General features: G+C 31.8%; 1 pseudogene; it reads left to right on the plus strand.

Moving 5' to 3' along the window:
- The first annotated feature begins 6,574 nt into the window (after positions 1-6,574).
- Positions 6,575-8,228, plus strand: LOC131655580 (uncharacterized; annotated as a pseudogene).
- The last annotated feature ends 11,566 nt before the right edge of the window (positions 8,229-19,794 follow it).

The following is a 19,794-nucleotide window of genomic DNA, read 5'->3' on the forward strand; positions in this document are numbered from 1 at the left end:
TGTGATTCTTGCACATAAACTTTCCATTTGAATTCCAATTCTATTTTCAAGATATTTCACGTGATATTGGCCATGTTAAGTGAATTAAGTCTAGATTCAATGAATTGCATAATTTGTATTATTTTATTTTATTTTATTTTGATTTTATTTTATTTTATTTAAATTGAATTTAAATGAATAAATCCAAAAATAAATGTAATAAAATCATAAAATAATTATCAAATGATCTTTGGGCCTTTAATAAGCTTATTATCACACGGAATATCCAAAACCCTAGGCCCATTACTTAAAAATACAAAATTCCTCACTTAGGTTTTCATGCATTTCCTCAAAATCGACCAACTTGTGAAAGCCATAACTCATTCAATATTTATCATATGGGGATGATCTAAGACTTTTTGGAAAGCCCAAGATGTCCTCTACAAGCCAATTTGGAATCATTTTTGCGTTTGAGAATTTTATCTTGAAGATACGACCCCTGACAAAAAATAGCTTTTTGCGAGCTTCTAGAAGGACCTGTAATGTTTTGGCTCATATCTCTCAAATGGTGCATTTCTTGACTTTGGACCCAACATCAAAGCTGTAGAGAATTGATTTTCCTTGAGAATGAGATTTGGTTGTGGAATTTATGATAAAGTATGAGAGAGATATGATCAGTCAAATTGGGTTGATTTTCTCCTAGAAACCCTAATTTAGTAACTTTAAGTTTGGATGATTTCTGAGCTTTCCTTGATAAATCATGATCAACCATTGATCAAATGATGAATGTGACTTCAAAATATTGATTTTAACCAAAATTTAGGAGTTTTTACTATAATTTGACCATAGTTGACTTTTAGGTCAAATTGGTCGACTGTTGACCATTTGAGCCTTTGACTGAGCAATCTTATGAATTAGGGCTTGAAACTTGGCATGAGGATACTGTGAGGCATATGAGAGGACATGGAGTTCACTTGAGGCATCAGAAGTTGATTTTACCTTGAGAGAAGCAAAACCCTAGTTGGGGCTTGTTGCTTAGGAGACAGGTAAGTGAGCCCAATTCTTGCACAGTTTTGAGCAATTGAAGATCATATGAGTCATTATATATTGAAATATGATGGGAAAATTTTGGGGTATGACACATATCATGTGTGACCTTTCTTTATTTGTCTATTCTCATCAAGGCATAACTCTCTGCAATAGTATATATAGATGACATACTCATCACTAGTACCTCATCAAGTATAGTTCACAAGCTCATCAAACATCTTTATGCCAAATCTGTATTGAAAAAATTAGGTAGTCTTGAATACTTCTAAGGAATATAAGTTATAACTTTGAACAATGGTTCCATTTTGTTCACGAATTTTAAATACATCAAGGAACTGTTAGCTAGAGTAACCACGAGCATTGCAAATGGTATGTAAACTCCCGTGCTGAGTAACTTCAAGCTAAACAACACATGACTCCACCTCTTTCTATAATTCTCAAATGTATAGGTCCATGGTTGTTGCTCTCCAATATGTCACTCTCACTAGACTATACATTGCATTCAGTGTGAATAAGGCATGCAAGTTCATGTCCTCTCCCTTAAAATGACATTGGTCTATGGTAAAAGTAATCTTGAGATACCTTAGTGGAACTGTGGCACATGGTCTGCTACTACCTGCTTCTCCTTTAACATATCATATTTCCTTGAGAGGTTATAGTGACTATAAATGGACAAGTAATCTAGATGATCACATGATCTTATATTTACTTTTGTACATACCTTATTTCACAGAGTTCCAAAAAGCACCCTCTTATGGTCAGGTTTATGACATAGGTAGAATATCGAACCCTGTCACACACACCACATCAGATCTCATATGGCTAGAGTTAGGGATGTCAACGGGGCAGAGAATGTTCGGAGGATGCTTCCCCGCTTCCCGCCCCGTCCCCAAATTTATTCCCCATCCCCGTCCTAAATCTCTGTCATGGGGGAATATTTTCCTCCATCCCCATCCCCATAGATCCCCACGGAGATTCAAAGAGGTCGAATCTTAAGAATTTTTTATACTTTTCGATCAAAACTATGAGTATTTCATTATTTTTTTCCTTTAAAAAAACACATATTTTTCATCTTTATTTTTTTAAAAAATAAAAACACATCTTGCATCAATCAATAATAAGAAAAAAAGCAAAAGCACTTGTTGTTGCTAATATTTTTTTCAAAAAAATAAAAATAAATATTAATAGAACTTGTTGCTATCATGCTTCCACTAATTTACTACTATGGTATCGATGTTGTCCAACGCAAGTGGTTTATTATATGTGAGTGTGGCAAATATATAACTACTAATTTATAAATTGAATGAAAAACATGTTACTAATGGAAGTAAAGTGAATTTGAAGAGTAATTACCATAAGCACAATGAACAAAGGTGAGTGGTTGTTGAGATGATGATGATGATAATAGAGGAGATGATGAATGGAGGAGACAAAGATAATTAAGAAAAGAAAAAGATGAGACAATGTGTATATTCTATGTATTGGGTGCACTTTTTAGGGTCGGATACTTGGTAGTGAAACAATTCATTATACAGTAAACATAAAAATAATATGATCCAGTAAGTAAAATTATATAATTATATATTATATAATATATAAAATGTAAAAATCAAATAATATGGTCGGAGTCGGGGAATCCACAGGGCGGAGGGTACTTTCCCAATCCCCACCCCAAAGTGTCATCGGAAGAATTTTTCCCTCCATCCTCATTCCTACGGGGGAAAAAATATCCAACTTCGGTGCTCCGAACAGATAATCCCCACAAGAATCTCCATTAACAAATGCAAATTGACATCCCTAGCTAAAGTCATTGCTAATTGAACTTGTCATTTCCTTTTTACCACCTACAATGCTAGGTGACAACTTGAGTGCAATGCTTCTTTCCCACAACCTTATCTTCCATGCACGTAAAAAACACATTAATATATGCTTTTTGGGGAGCGCGTAATAGCTAAGATCTAACATGCACCATACAGTGCTCAAATTACATATACACTCACTAAATCTCTTGGGACTAAAACATTCCAAAATCTTAGAACCAAGCTGAAAGTAGTTACTTTCGTACCTTCTTAAACTTGTGAGAGTGTATAAGAGGAGGAGAACTAGGGGTGGCAAACGGGCATGCTCGGCCCGTTAAGGCCCGCCTCGCAAAAGCCCGCGAAAAAATGGGGCGGGGCGGACATATGTAAGAGTGCGGGTCTAAAACTTTGTCTCGTCCCACAAAAATGTGAGGGCGGGAAAAACCCGTGGGCATTAAATCTTTTAGGCCTAAAAATAGTAAAATTGTATGAAAAAGCTCATGCCCGCAAAAGCTCGAAAAAAATGGGGCGGGGCGGGCACATTAAAAGAAGCGGGCCTAAAATCTAGCCCTGTCCCGCAAAAAAAAAATGCAGGTAAAATGGACTTTCCCCGCGGGCTGGGCCCGTTTTGCCACCCCTAACTATAGTGTGTATGGAACTTAACTTGTGCTAGCTAGAGTATACGATGTGTATGCCTTAAGCATAGCAATAGGGCTAATGTAAACTATTATTATAAATACTCATTAGCTCCTTTGTAAATATTTGATAATCAATGCAAAAGGCAAGGAAACTGAGTTTCCTTTAAATCCATTCGGACCAGCGTGTAAAATTATTTAAAATTGTTTGTGCATGTCCACTAAATTTATAATTTATAATTTTTTTTATTTCTTGCAATCCAAAAACCCAGTCCCATTATATTTTAGATTTTAATAGAAATTTTAATAATTTATTTATTTTTTATATAAGGGGAAAACTTAAATACAATTTTTATTTTTTAGGTGTGATTTATACTATTTTCCAATAAAAATATGACAAGTGTATAATTTTCTTCTCCACATTTATAATTTTCTTCTATTTTAACTCCGTAATATTTAAGTACACTTATCATATTTTTATTGAAAAATAGTATAAATCACACTTAAGAAATTGTATCTAAATTTTCTCCTTTATATAATACATTTATAGTTTACTTTTTTTTTACAAAATAAAAAATAATTAAAATTTCTATTGGTTAATTCGACTATTAAAACATACATATAAATAAATATCATTATCAGTTATTGAATCCTACACCAATAATTTATACTCATTTAATTCGATTATTAGTTCTTATCGGTTAAACTACTCTACACACAATAATATCCTTATTTCGAATATATGGAGTTATTATTTTCTTATATAAATCTTGACACTTTTAAAACCTTCTTCTTACACGATTCAAGAGATATTATATTTAAGATATTTTAAGACACTATGCTCTATTTGATAAAATTAGCTGATAGTTGATAGCTAGTAGCTTATAGCTGGTAACTGATACTTGGTAGCTGGTAGCTTATAGCTGGTGACTGATAGCTGATAAGTTAACATGAGTGGTTTGTAAATTAGTTGTTTTATTAGTTGATATATACAAAATGACATAAAAGATCATTTTAATTAATAAGGGATAAATGAAAAGAAAAAAAAGTCACAAGCTCAAAAGCTACTTCAAATAACTTTAAAAAAAAGAAGCAAAAAACTAGTAAAAAAGTTACAAGGTAAAAGTTAAAACAGCGTTACCAAACAAAGTTTTTTCATTAATGTGAATTGAAAAGCTATAAACTCTTTCTTGAGTCTTACCAAACAGACCTTAAATTTTACTCTTTCTAGTTTCCATCAAATAGGATTTAACTATATATTGTATGGTCAGAAGTTTTAGTGATTTCTTAATCCGCAATACAAGTCTAAAGCGGTTCAAGTTTTAGTGATTTCTTAATCTACAATATAAGTCTAAAGCGGTTCAAATTATGGGTGTTTAAAAACATGGTTAATTAAATTGCATATTTGAACTGAACTACATTGCACCATAAAAAAAATTGAATCACTTAAAAATTAATGAACTGAACCATTTAATTTAAACAATTCAAATTCAATTTAAAATCGGTTCAGAATTAATTTCCTTTTATAAATTGGTTTAATTATATATAAAAAATTCTGAAAGTTTTTTTTTTTTTAAATTATAAATTTTTTTCTTAAAATATAAAAAAAATTGATAATTTTTTATTTCAAAATATAAAAATATTTTTTTTTCAAAAATACAAAATAATTTGAAACAAAATTAATGAAATAAGAGATAATAATTGAAAATAATGGGAGATACTTGAATGAAAATGATTTTATGATAACAATATTACAATGTGATACACTGATACATATCACATAAACTTTTATATATATATATATATATATATATATATATATATATATATATATATATATATATATATATATATATATATATATATATATATATATATATATATATATATATATTATTTACTGTTAGTTTACAATTTCATGTTGTCACAGTAAAATAAATTAAGGAAATCAATATTTACATAATAAAATAGAAAATATTAGAAACAAATTTTAGAGTTTATAGTAAGGAATGAGGATAGTGCTTCATCTGCTTACTATATGTTACATAGATTGTAACAGTTTTAATTAATTATTAAACTGTGTTGATAATTAAAAGAAGACTTTATTGCATATTTAAATTTCGGATCACTCTCATTTTCATGCCTGAGAATGAAATCTTAATATTTTAAGACTTAGATATTTACTTGTTATATATGCTCATGTTAAAGTGGTGATAGATACAAATAATTTTTGTAATTAATAAATATATTAAGTTGACTGTTGTTCAAGATTATAAGCAAGTGTAAGAAAACATAAAAGGTAAAAAATAAATGAATTATCACGCAGAAAATTAAAAGATAACAAGTTGTTGATAAATAGAAGAAATGTGTCAAATCATCTCAAGAGTATCAAAATATGTGCTAACACAACTCATCTTGAAAGATATAGAAATCAAGCACAAAATCAAAAATAAAAATGTTCAAAAATTTTGTTGAAAATATATATATATATATATATATATATATATATATATATGGAATTTTTTTTTCTAAAAATAAAAAGTTTATTTTTTTAAAATATTTGTTTGATATAATTTTTTTATGAAATTAAATTTTTTGATTTTAAAAGAGTTCAAAATATAAAATTGATTTAAAACTACATACTGATTATAAACTAGTTCTAAACTAGTTTTAAATTGTGTTGTGATAATATGTTGTGTTAGCACATATTTATGTGTTTGTATATTCGTTTTAAAAATTGTGATAATGTTTTTTAAATGTGTGATAATTTTTTATACAAAAATAGGTGTGATAGTGTTACTAACACAAAAATAGGTATCTACAATACCATATATTTGCATACATTTTCCAAAACAGTTAACAACCGCGCAAGATAACAGATATTGCACTATACTATCTATAAATGGTTACATAATTGTCCAAAATCCACTTAATATAAACTAAAAAACCTCAAACTCGATACAGATTGGCATTCAACTTTAATATTGATCATCTAGCGCCAAGTCATGCTATATTAACCATATTGATGAGAATTTTTATATTATAAAAGCAGCAAAATTAACATTCATATGCACATAACTTCATCACCCTAACAAATAAAATATCTCTACCATGAGATTTATATGTCAAAGTGTGATATATTTATTATTAATATTGGTGTTTCTATCAACCTCATCACGTGCAGGGGATGAATTTGAAAATAAAAATATAAAATCAGCTACTTTTGTTTCTGAAATGTTTGAAATAGGTCCTGGAAAAGTTGCAGCTAAAACTTTTTATGATGTTGAATTTCCAAAGGGCCATGTTGGAGTAAAGAGCTTTGATGCTGAATTAGTTGATGAAGAAGGGAATTCGGTCCCATTATATGAAGCATACCTACATCATTGGTTTGCAATTAAATATCATGCAAAAGATTGGAATATGTTAAAAATAATTCCTAAGAATCCATTAGAAGGTGCTAATTACATTAGAAATGAAGGAACATGTGAAGGTTACATTCTTCCAGCTTATTGGGGTTTGGGAGGTGAATCAAGAGGAACAAAATCAAATATACCAGATCCTTATGCTGTAGAACAAGGAAATCCTTCATATGTTCCAATTGGATATGAAGAAAAGTGGCTCCTCAATATCATGGTTATTGACACACGTGGCACAAAACATAGAAAACATTGCACAGAATGTAGGTGTAACCGTTTTAATTTGCCAAAGAATTTTTATAATGTCACACTTGGCATTGATCAAAAGCCGTTGAACTCAAATTATAAAGGAGGAATTTTTTGTTGCCAAGATAATCTACAATGCAAATTGAAAAAGGGTTTTGAAGCACCTACAAGAAAGCTTGCCCTAAGATACAAAATAACATGGGTTGATTGGAATCAACAACAAATCCCTGTTAGATTTTATATACTTGATTCAACAGATCGAGTTAGAATAAATGGTTCTAAAATAATTCATGATTGCCAAGTAAGTAAATGTTTGTTACTTTCTTTTTCATATTTTTGTCAGATTTTCATTTATAATGTTTCATTATAAAATATGTATTTTTTTAGATGAAAAAAAAGAAGAAAATAAACTCATATATAAAAAAAAAACACTTCGTAAATATATTTTTTATTTTCTATTAAACTATACAATAATATTTATATATTAGTATTAACTATTTCCATTCAATTGGATTACAGTCAGAGTTTACAATTCCGCCAAATAATGGTAAAAAACACTCCCTTCCTCATATTGAGAAAGCAAACATTCCAATTCAAAGAGGTGGTTATCTTATATATGGCACTTCTCATATGCATACAGGTGTCATTAATGCTACGTTATATGGACAGGTAATGTTCTATATATATATATATATATGATATTATTGTTTTCTTATTTCAATGCAATCTTCATGATTATGTTGGTATGCATGTTTTAATAAACTATGAAATTTGACATGTTCCTTAAGTAATGCATTCCATTATTTGTATATTTTTCTAAGCTATAAACTTTAAAACATCCTATAACACCTCTAAATATTATAGTGTTTTTATTAATTTAGGATGGAAGGACTTTATATACTACGAAACCAACATATGGAGATGGAAAAGAACCGGGTAATGAGAAAGGTTATGTTGTGGGAATGTCAGGAAGTTATCCCAAACCAGGTTCAATCAAGATAAATGATGGAGAAGTTGTGACAGTAGAAACAAGATATAAAAGTGGCTTTCTCACCGGAGCTATGGCACATATGTATATCTATTTGGCTGATCGATTACCATAAATTATATATACACCTACTTAGTCATAAAAAAACATTTATATTGTATATGTTTTCAAGTAACTATGATATTAAAATAAATAATTTATTAATACAAATAAAAATCATTAATTGAAAGTTTTATTCGACAAACTACCAATCATATTTCTATATAAGCTTTGATCAACAACAATACCTTTTTCATCCTTTAATAGTTTCACATGAGCAGGAGCACGTGTCCTCTTGTAACTTGCATTTTCCATACCAAACTTATTTACTATGTTCTTAACATACTTACTTTGAGAGATGAAGATAGATTCATCCATCAGTTTCACTTGAAGTCCAAGAAAAATGTCAATTCACCAACATGACTCTTATCAAATTCTGATTGCATTTGTTTGACAAAATGTTCCACCATCTGGTCTGACATCCTTCAAAACACAATGTCATCAACATATATTTGAGCAATAATAAGTTTTATATCCTTCTTCTTGACAAACAAGGTCTTGTCTATTCCTCTTTTCCTGTGGCCATTGTTAACAAGAAATTCTGTCAACCTTTCATACTAAGCTATAGGAGCTTGCTTCAATCCATAGAGAGTTTTCTTAAGCTTAAACACATGATCTGCATAAGTAGGATCAATAAATCCCTTTGGTTTTTCAACATAAACCTCTTCATGTAAGTACCCATTCAGAAAGGCAATTTTCACATCCATTTGAAACCGTTTAAATTTCAATAAATAGACCACTTCTAACAAAAGTCTGATGGATTCAAGTCTAGCAATTGGAGAAAAAGTATCATTAAAGTCTACTCCTTCAATCTGAGTGTAGCCTTGTGCCACAATTCTGGCCTTATTTCTGGTGACAACTCCACTTTCACCAGTTTTATTCTTGTATACCCACCTTGTACTTATAACATTAGTTCCACTAGGCCTAGGAACTAAGTCCCAAGATTCATTCCTCTTGAACCGACTAAGTTCTTCTTGCATGACATTGATCCAAAATTCATCAGTTAAGGCTTCCTTTACATTCTTGCGTTCAATCTTAGAAACAAAGTAAGAGTTAGAAACAACCTCCCTTGATCTAGTAGTAATCCCCAAGTTAAGATTTCTTATAAAGTTCTTTAGGATGATCTTTCTGAATTTTTATTGAAGGGTCCTTATTGACTTGAATGTCCTCAGTTTCAGCATTAGCAGTCTTAACATTTGTGTCATCTTCTTCCACATTTTCTAACTTATCATCCTTCTGGAATGATGTTCCAACATTGTCTTCAACATTATGATCACTGTCTTTTCTTGAGTCATCAACCACAACATTTATATACTCCATCATGACATGAGTTCTAGTGTTAAAAACTGTATAGGCTCTGCTGTTTGTAGAGTAGCCAAGAAATATCCCTTTATCACTCTTGAGGTTCATTTTTCTTCTTTGTTCATAATCAACCAAGATGTAGCACTTTTTTCCAAAAACATAAAAACATGTGACTTTAGGTTTCCTTCCTTTCCATAAGTCATATAGATTATTTATTGTTCCAGTCCTAAGGTGACTCTGTTGTGGATATAACAAGTAGTATTCATGGCTTCTGCCCAAAATTGATATGGCAACTTCCTTGCATGAAGCATCACTCTTGCTGATTCTTATAGAGTTATATTCTTTCTTTCAACAACTCGATTCTATTGAGGAGTAATAGGAGATAAAATTCATGACTAATACCTTCAAAGGCACAGAACTTAGCACACTTACTGTTTTCAAACTCCCTACAATGATCCCTTCCAATCCTGATAATTTTGCTTTCCTTCTCCCTTTGAAGATTTTAACACAACACCTTGAAGGCCTAAAAAACTTCTGATTTTTCTCTGATGAAATTCATCCAAGTGAATATTAAAAAATAATTACCAACAACATAAGAATACCTTTTCCGACCAAGACTTTAAACTAGCATAGGTCCCATCAAATCCATATAAAGAAGTTCCAGAACTTTTGAGGTGGTCTAATGTTGAAGCTTTTGGTGTGACATCTTGGTTTGCTTTCCAATTTGACATTCTCCACAGATTCTTCCTTCCTCAATTTTGAGTTTAATAATGCCTCTTATAGCTTCTTTAGACACAATCTTCTTCATACCCATCAAATGAAAATGGACAAGTTTTTGATGCCACAGATTGACTTCATTTTCCTTGGTTAACATGCAGGTGGAGGTATCATTGATTCCTTGAGGTATCCACAAGTAAAAATTATCCTTAGACATGTCTCCTTTCATTAGAACTTCATTATCCTTATTAGTGAACAAAAATTTAGATTTAGTAAAGTTTACCTTAAAACCTTGATCACATAGCTGACTGAAACTTATCAGAATGGCAGTCAGACCTTCTATAAACAGAACTCTATCAAGCTTAGAATACCCTTCTCAAGATAGTCTTCTAACACATTTAATTACTCCTTTGGCACCATATACAAAAGTAACATAGCCATTTGTGTGGAGTTTAACATCTTCCAATAAGTTCTCCACACCTGTCATATGTCTAGAGCATCCACTATCAAAATACCATTCTTCATTAGTTGAGAGTTTAAGAGAGGCATGATCAATGAGATTTTTGACAATATATCTTACTTTCCATTCCCTTTTAGTTTTAGTCAGTAGAGAATTTGCAATAGGATGTGATTGATGTTTTGGATATACATGAAGCCTGTGGCAGACTTGCTTTGAGTGACTATTTGTTCAACAAAACTTATATTTTCAAGGTTGGAACTTGACTCTGGTCTGAGTTTCATGTGACTAGACACGATATTGTGACATCTTGCTCTCATCCTGCATTTTAGCAAGGGAAAATTTTATCTCAAGAGTTTTATCTTTATTTTTCAAGAGTTGACAGATGAACCCAATTCCAGTATGTCTTTTACCTCCTTCTAATATTTGGCCTGCATAATTATAATTCTTTTAATATAAATAAATTAATATTTAACTTTTTAACATATATATCATAATTTTATGCTTTATTAAGTTGTATTATATAAAACATTTATGTATTAATGTCAAACCCACAAACCCTATAGGATAGCTCTAATTAATACACAAATGTTTTATATACTACAAACTAATAAAACATACAAATTCATGAAATAAAATGTAAAAAAAATCAAATATTAATTTGATTACATTAAATAGATCATAAATAAGGTTTCTAAATAAACAACCGATAATTTCTATAGGATAATACCCAAGAGCACTTAGTTGAGATGGTGGGGTCTCTTTTAACTTAATCAGAGGTCCTGGTTTTAAATCTAACATTTAATGATGAGTATTTATCTTTAAAAAACTAAAAATGCTCTTGAATAGTATGAAATTTAACTTTTGGATGCCTCTCATACACACCGAAACACTTCGTAAGTGAGTTACGTTCATTTGTCAAATAATAGTACGAAGATTAACTTTTGGACGTACCTAATACACCCCAAAATACTTTGTAAGTGAGTCACCCACATTTTGCCAAGGGTTGATGGAAGGGCGAGTCTAGAAGTTAACTATAGGATTAAGCCCTAGACACATTTTAAACTCATGATAATGTATTTATTTCACAACTCGGAATAATAAGTTTCCCTCATGAACAGTAAGTTTGTTATAAATTTGACATATTTTAATAAACCTTATATTTTAAGTCATTTATACAAAGTATGCATAATTGTTAAAGTAGTGAGGTGTTTGAGGGGCCTCCAGAACAAATACCAGGAACGACAAAAACAAGTGTTGAAATATTTAATATTTAAATATTATTTAATTATTATATTTCAATAATTATTATGTGGCCATATATATTTATATTAATTATATTATAGTTATTTATCAAATTAAGAGCCTTAATTGATTAAGTGGTCAAATAAAGTTAAAAAGACTAATTAGATTTCTATTTTCTAATTAATTAATTAATTAGATACGAGTTCAAATATGAGAAGATGTCATGATGACCTATTTAGAAATAATAAGAACCCTAATTGTACAACAAGCATATTATATAAAACATGTGTCAACACTAGGATTTAATAGGCTATGGTCTCAAATATACCGTACAACAAGCATATTATCTCTTCTCCCCATGTGAAGAGTGTATAAGGCATTAGGAGTATCGGTTAAGGAATATCCACAAGTCAACAAGTGTTAGTCAATTGTCTCTACACTTTTGCGTTTCAAGATTGCCATTATCAATGTTTAAAAAGCTTTCTCCTTGGATCCGTTCTGGTACTCCTATACTCCTTAATAATATCTCATAGACTAATATGTCGTATATAATAAGATTGTGTGTATACATGCTCGTAATTTGCTTTGCTTCCGCCTTAAATTATAATTATAATTTTAAATCTTTGTTTGAGTATGTTTTGTATAGATTAATTATAAATTAATTTGAACAATTGGTATTAGAGTAGGTATTCTTGTTTAGTTTATTAAGATTTGTCCTCTAAACATCAATAATTATTTTTTTAAAGATCCAACGATTGAAGACCTCCTGGGCGGAAAGGATCTCAATCAAGGATCCAGTGATTGATTGCATCATTGGACAACAATGATCCCATTTAAGACCCAATGATTAATCACCTCATTGGGTTGTGAGTGCACTATTCTTTAGATGTATTAAATGATGTCAAAACTAGGACTTAACATTTGTGTACATTGGATCTGTCTTCCTATGTCTAGATGTGTTTCTTCTCTTTAGGAGACTTAAAATCATGTTAGAGTTTTTTATATGTTGTATATCAAGTTTTTTTGTGAAAAAAGTATTGCATAGGTCAACTCATTATGTTGGTTATGCAAAAAGAATGATTTTGGAACTTTCAAGTCGACACACCTGAAACAAATTTTGAAAAATTACATTTTGCTCAGTATGTGTTGCCACATTCGAGCCATAGGTTGACACATGCTGAATATTTTCAAAACCAAAAGTTTTTGTAAAGCATGTGTCGGCACATACGATGTTTAGGTCTACACATAGAAGACACATGTGTATACACATGCTGTAAGCTTTTAAAATCCAGAAGTTTATGTCTTGTATGTGTCGACACATACGACTTTCAGGTCGACACATAGCAGAAAAATTTCTACTATGAGTCGACATATAACTTGCTCAGGTCGACACATAGTGTTAATTTTCAAAAACGTGTAAAAGTCTCTAATCTATTTTTCTGTTTTGTTTCTCACTTAACACCATAAAATTACCATTCATGCATCTTTTTCAAAATATTGAAACAAAAAATATACAAAGAATTGCTCATCGATCATCTTCAACCTCTTTTTGTGCTTACACACAACAATTACACTTAATCATTTTTGTTGGGTGTCATCTAGATTTAGGTTTATAAGGTCCAATTTAGGATTGGTGTAATTGAAATGGGTTCAGAATTCTTTGGGGGTTTCAACATAAATTCGTTTAGGGTTTTCTTCCAAGATCAAGGATTAATTAGGGAGTTTTTCACAAGATTGTGCAATTTAGATTCAGTCGAGTGAAAGTTTTGAAGAACGGGGGTTTCTGTCAAAGGAGTAACGGTAACTGGAGGATCACTTTGGTAATCTTGGGTCACAATACACTCGCAATTTGGATTTATCCAAGTGAAAGCTTTGAAGAAAAGGGTTACATCGTAGGAGTAACGATAACCAGAGGATAAAATTGGAAATATCGGGTTACTTGATCGAGTTCAAGATCAAGGGATGAGAAAAGGATATGATCAACATCAACCATAACGTTTGGAAGATTGAATTGTTATTTTTCTCTTGTAAACTAAATTTGCAAAGGTTAAATTTTCATTATCTGAATTCCTTTGGAATTGGGGGAAGACGTACCCATAGCGAGGCCGATTGGGGATCCTCAATGTGATATATCATTTTACAAGTACATGTTCTCCTCATAATCTAACCAGTGATCTTCCAAAGGGATTTAGGTCTTATGGGTGAGGTGAAGTCTTCCAAACACCTCCTAGTATAATATGCGTCATAATTCCCTTGTCAATGAGAAGTCTTTTAATCTATATGTCTTCACATTTGACGACAATGACCATAAAATCGTCATTATGAGGGTGAATTCCAATTGCATCTTTCTCAGAGAAGGAGACCGTGGCTTCTGGGGCTTGGAGCTCGCCTTTAATCTTGACCTCATGGAGGTTTTCTACACTCAAGATCTATCAAGCTTATACTTTTCTAGCGGAGCTAGTTTCATTGCCTCTGGCAAAATCTCATGTAATAGTTTTGAGCGTATGACACGTAGCCTTGCTATCCTCGCCTTGAGACGCCTCTTTGGCTTTGTTGGACTTAGGGCTCCCAGCTTCGTCTCGCCCACTCAAGTTAAACTTGTCTGAAAGACGGAAGGAGTCGCCCTTCACATATTTCTTGAGGTGCCCCTTCTATATTAGTTTTTCAATTTCCTTCTTGAGCTGATATTAGTCATTAACGTGATGTCCTTTTACTTGTTGAAATTGCACCATATTTCTTATTCAAAACCTATCACATCTGCCTTAGGGGGAAGATGGCGTAAGGATGTTGTGCAACTAGAGTACCTCGCGCCAGACTTTCTCATGTTGAGTGTTCAAAGGTGTGAAGTTCTATATCGCCTTTCATACCCCTTTAAATTTTGTCTTGTCTTTTATGAGTGAGGTATAGTTTCTCTTTCTCTGCTGGTGTCATCTCTCAGCGTTGGGAATGCGCTCCTTGACGTCCTGTGTCTTTTTTCGGCATTACTTTCCTCGCTCTTTATGTAGCACTCAGCTCTGGTGACCACTTCTGCCTACAAAAATGTTGGATTTTGGGCGAGGGATTGGTCAAAGTGTCCCGCCTTAAGTTCAGTTTGGAACGCCTCCAAGAACATTTCTTGGTTTGGTGGGACGACTATGATGTTGTCTTTACTGAAGCAGATGAGAAAGTCCCTCAGGGACTCCAATGGACCATGGCCTATATTAAACAGATTGGTAGCAGACATCTTCCTTTGGCTGCTGGTGGAGAATTAATGTACCTGTTTCTTAACCAATTACCGGTACCTATTGGTAGAAGCACGGGGTAAACCCATATACCATCTGAGGCGGTGTCTCTGAAAGTTCCTGATAACAACTGGCATTTCAGAGAGTCAAGCACTTCTATGATGGGCATTTGTGTATTGATGGAGGCAACATGCCCGTATAAAGAATTGTGCTAAGCAAAATTGGCCTAAGAGAGAATTCTAAAACCCTATGGCATCACCGCTACCGCCGATAACTTCTAGCGTATGGGATGGAGCTCTCTTATTTTTTTGGCTTATCACCACCGGTATAGTCCGATTCGGAGGCAGTTCTAGCATCAAGTGGGTCCAGCCCCCTCCCGATCGCAGTTATGGGGATCGAACCGTGGTCCTCCCTACCAAATCCAGCGCCAATCCCCACTGGACCAACTAACGATTGGTAGATGGAGCTTTCTTATTAACCATACCTGAAGGTGGCTAAGTGTAGTAGTGAAGGGTAACAACAGGAAGAGTGATGGTGATAAAAAGGGTGTGGCCCAAGTTAGTTTTATCGGATCCCCATGTTAAGCGTCACTTTATTGGTCATAAAGTACATGTGTATGTGTTCCCTCTATAATGGCAGAGAGATCAGAGGCCTCGGTAGGTTTATAACACGATATCATAGTTAAAGCTTACCAATGACGGCGAGAAGCCTTATATGGTGGTGTTTTGAGGTAGTTTAAGAGTCCTGCTCACGTGAGGTAGTTTAAGCGTATGGTTATGATTAGTCATGTGTTAAGACTGAAGTGAGCGTTGTGCTCTTTAGAGTAAATAATGATCCCCTTCTCCCCTGGGGAAGAGTGTTTATAAAAAGCCTTTGGCCTAGGGTTTGAGTCTCCCTTAGTGGCGTCAAACGATTCCTTCTTATCAGAGAAAGTCATTGACCACCTATCTTTCAGGAGTTAGTGGAGACTCCCTCTTTCTTGATTCACAAGTCAAAGGTACCTCTAGGCGGGTCTCCGAGTTATCGTCTGGATGACACGATTTTTGAGCGAGTGCACCCGTGTTTAGGACTTCCACAAATATAACACTACACATATCATAATCAAGAAGTCAAACCCAAAGAATGGAACAGACAAAAAACAAATAAACTATGAATATCAGAAAAATAGGAAAGTTAATATATGTATTAAATTCGGAAGTTAACTTTAGTTCTAGACGAAACTAGAAAAGCACTTGATTGGTTGAAATTTGAATGCTTCTGAAAGTTAATTTCTGAATTTTAGAGGCATTATTGATTTTTCACTAGAGTAATTCTTTTATCTTTTATTGAGTTTTGGATCTTGGCCCACATATAGTAAGTCTATTTTGACAACTAGAGTATGACATCGGTCAGACCTGGTTCGGATTCGGTCTAAAAAAGCTTATTTGAGAAAAATCGACGGAGAAATATCCAGATCCATACAAAATTTTGAGCCCAGCAGAACCTACACCATGCTTAACCATACAAAACTGTATTTGTTTACTTATTTGTCCGTGTACTCGATCCGATCTGATCCATTTAAATTCGGCTTGTTTGGAATATTTGGTTTTGGGTGGATTCAGTTTTTTTTTCTACCCCTATTGACAACCCATATAATATAAAAATATTCATCTCTCAATTGCATGAGAATGCGACTTTTAAATCACACATAAACAAAGGATAGTGTGAACATGTAAACACAAACGCGTTGAAGTATATTTCTAAACATCTTAATCGAAGTATTTATTTCTCATAGAAAGGCATTCTTGATTGATATATTTAGGATTTCGCTAACACTAGCAAGCTCGCTTTAAATCACTTTCTAGCCATTCTTTTAAAGGAAGAGACACATGTACAACCTAATTTGATCCCACTTTTGAAGAGATTTTGATATACCTTATTTCAAGTTAATGATTGATATCATCAAAATGAAGGAAGTCTGTAGCCAGTTCAGAAGGAATATGTTGATGGTAACCAATTGTTTATTTTTGAATTGAAATCTCTACAAGAGAACAAATGTCTTCTTTTGTAGTCTAGTACATAATTGGTTTGACCATGTATATAATTATTATTTGGTTTATAATTAGCTTTTGTAGTCTAGTACATAGTTAGCTTTTGAAATCAACCGTGTTTTACTGGCTTCTTAATGGAAAATTTGGCTAAAAAATTGCTACATTTAATTAATTAATCAATTATACCGTGTTTTAGTGACGTAGGATGTCCTATATGATAAAGAATGAGTAATGAATTCTTAAGCGAATAATTTGAAAGATGGTAAACATACAGATGGGTCACTAGTTTTTGCAATTTTTCACTTAGGTCCAACACAAAATAGACCGAAATCATTATGCTATAAAGTATATAGTTTAATTTAATATATTAAAAGTAAATACATTTTTTTAAATTTCGATTAAGTTGTTGAGAATGGACTTATTGACTACAAAACTTTAAATTTAATAATGTAGGTCTTCAATTTTTTTTTTTTAAAAAATGTACTCAATAAATTAAAGTAAAGCCCGATACCAAACAAATAAAGAAAAGAAAAAGGTAATACGATGATATTTTAACGAGAGTTTCTTAATACACTCTTATGAATTCTTAGGGGTTTTTGATAAAATTTCTGTAATATCTCCCTTCACTACATTTTAGTTTTTTATCGAATAGGTTAGAGATATATATCCGAATGTATCAAATGGTAATTTTCGAACACACATCTAAAATAAACACTGACTAATAAATAAAAACAAAAACCTTAAAACCAAAGCTAACATAGATAGTCGAAATTACATAGATAGTGGAACAGAAATTTAACATTACATATTGTTATAAACGGGTAGCTGAGTACATTGCAACATTTTGATAGTATCTTCTCCCGATCTTTGAAGCTTCTTATCGACTTCAATCCAACTCTTAGTAGAGTATCGGTAAAAAGTAATCCCCATAACATTTAAATCGTCATATGTCTTCAGTGCAAACTGCGTGAACTTTATCTTTCCTTCAGTGTCAAGTGATAGTGAACGATACTCGAGTTTGACCACCTTTCGATTTTCTGGATATTGCATGAGAGAATTCAGTATTGAAGTGGCGACATCTCACCATTGAAGTAGACAAAAACAAGGTGAAGATATTTTTGGCTCGTCTCTATTTGTAATGTGTGATGTTGAAGAAATGGTTTTGGAGACCCTATTTATAGAAGATTTGGAGCAATTTGCACCCAAGAATTCTTATCCTACCACCAGGGCATGTTTCGGATATTAACCTTCGAATTCACCTTTCTTTACAAAAATATGGAGTTTTCGGATAGACATATCTAAAATAATGAGTTTTCGAAGATGCATCTTTGAAACATCTTAAAAATTGATTTAGAGTGTGTTCAAAGATGCATTTCCGAAAAATACTTTTGAATTTTCAAAAGTTTACTTCACTTTATACAAATACAAATGTATTAAGAAATTCCCATTTAATTTGTCATATACATTAAAGAAAGAGTGATAAACTTTTTCTTAAAGTTGTATTTTTTTTATAAATGGAAACCTTTTCTTAAAGAAAAATGTTATCCTTTACTTCTACCATTATTCTTATACACTAGCATTTATTAAAATATTTTAATTATATCCAATTTATTTATTATTAAATTTTTTAAAATTAAATTTTTTTACCCTACATTACTTTACAGGATAACTTGAAATTAAGTATTCTGCGAGGAATATATGTTCACCGGACTACTAGATTATAAGTTTTTCGATAATTTTCAAATTGTTCACCGAATAATTTAATTAAAGTGTTTCGGTAATTTTCAAATTATTCATCGAATAATTTAATTAAAGTGTTCTAATAGTTTTTAAATTGCTATCAGACAACTTAATTAAACTGTTCTGATAGTTAATTTTTTCCAAACTTTTAAACTTTAGTCAATGGCTTAAAGTCGTGGCTAAAAATGGTGTAGTTTGTGATGGTTGTTCACTTTAGGCCACACTTTTCATGTGTTGCCTAAACTCGTTTTGTTTTATGCTCATCGACTAACTTAAATAAAGTGTGTCGATTGAATTCTTTTTACTTTAGACAACGTTTTAAAAGTGTTACTAAAAGTGGTGTAGTTGACTTTAGGCAACTGTTGATCACTTTAAGATACTGTTTTCTTGTGTTGCATAAACTCATTTTGTTTTAGATTTACCGGATAACTCATCAAAAATTATCCAAAATGTAATTTATTTTTCAAACATAAATTATTTATTTAAGGATATCTTAGTCAAATTGAATAAATTGTAGGGTTAGAGGAATAATTGTTAGATTACGAGGTAAACAAATTTTTTAAAATTGTGTAGACTTGAAATGGAGATTTTGTCCTACTACTCTTGTAGATGTACTTTACATTTTTAATAATATTTAAAATATTCTTGTCAATTTTTTAGTTAAAAATAGCGTATGATAAATTTGATAGTTTAAGTAAAAAAAATTGCTATGAAAGTAAAATATCAATAGGCTATTTTAAATGTTCGATAAGGTTTTTTATTAATTTTTATTTAAAAAATCAATGAGTAGAAAAATATATCGGTTTTCCTAAAAAAACTCCATTGCAGAAACTCGATGGTTTAACCTCCGATATCAAGCAATTACATATG

The sequence above is a fragment of the Vicia villosa genome, linkage group LG1, assembly GCF_029867415.1.
Source record: "Vicia villosa cultivar HV-30 ecotype Madison, WI linkage group LG1, Vvil1.0, whole genome shotgun sequence".
NCBI classification, from domain to species: Eukaryota; Viridiplantae; Streptophyta; class Magnoliopsida; order Fabales; family Fabaceae; genus Vicia; species Vicia villosa.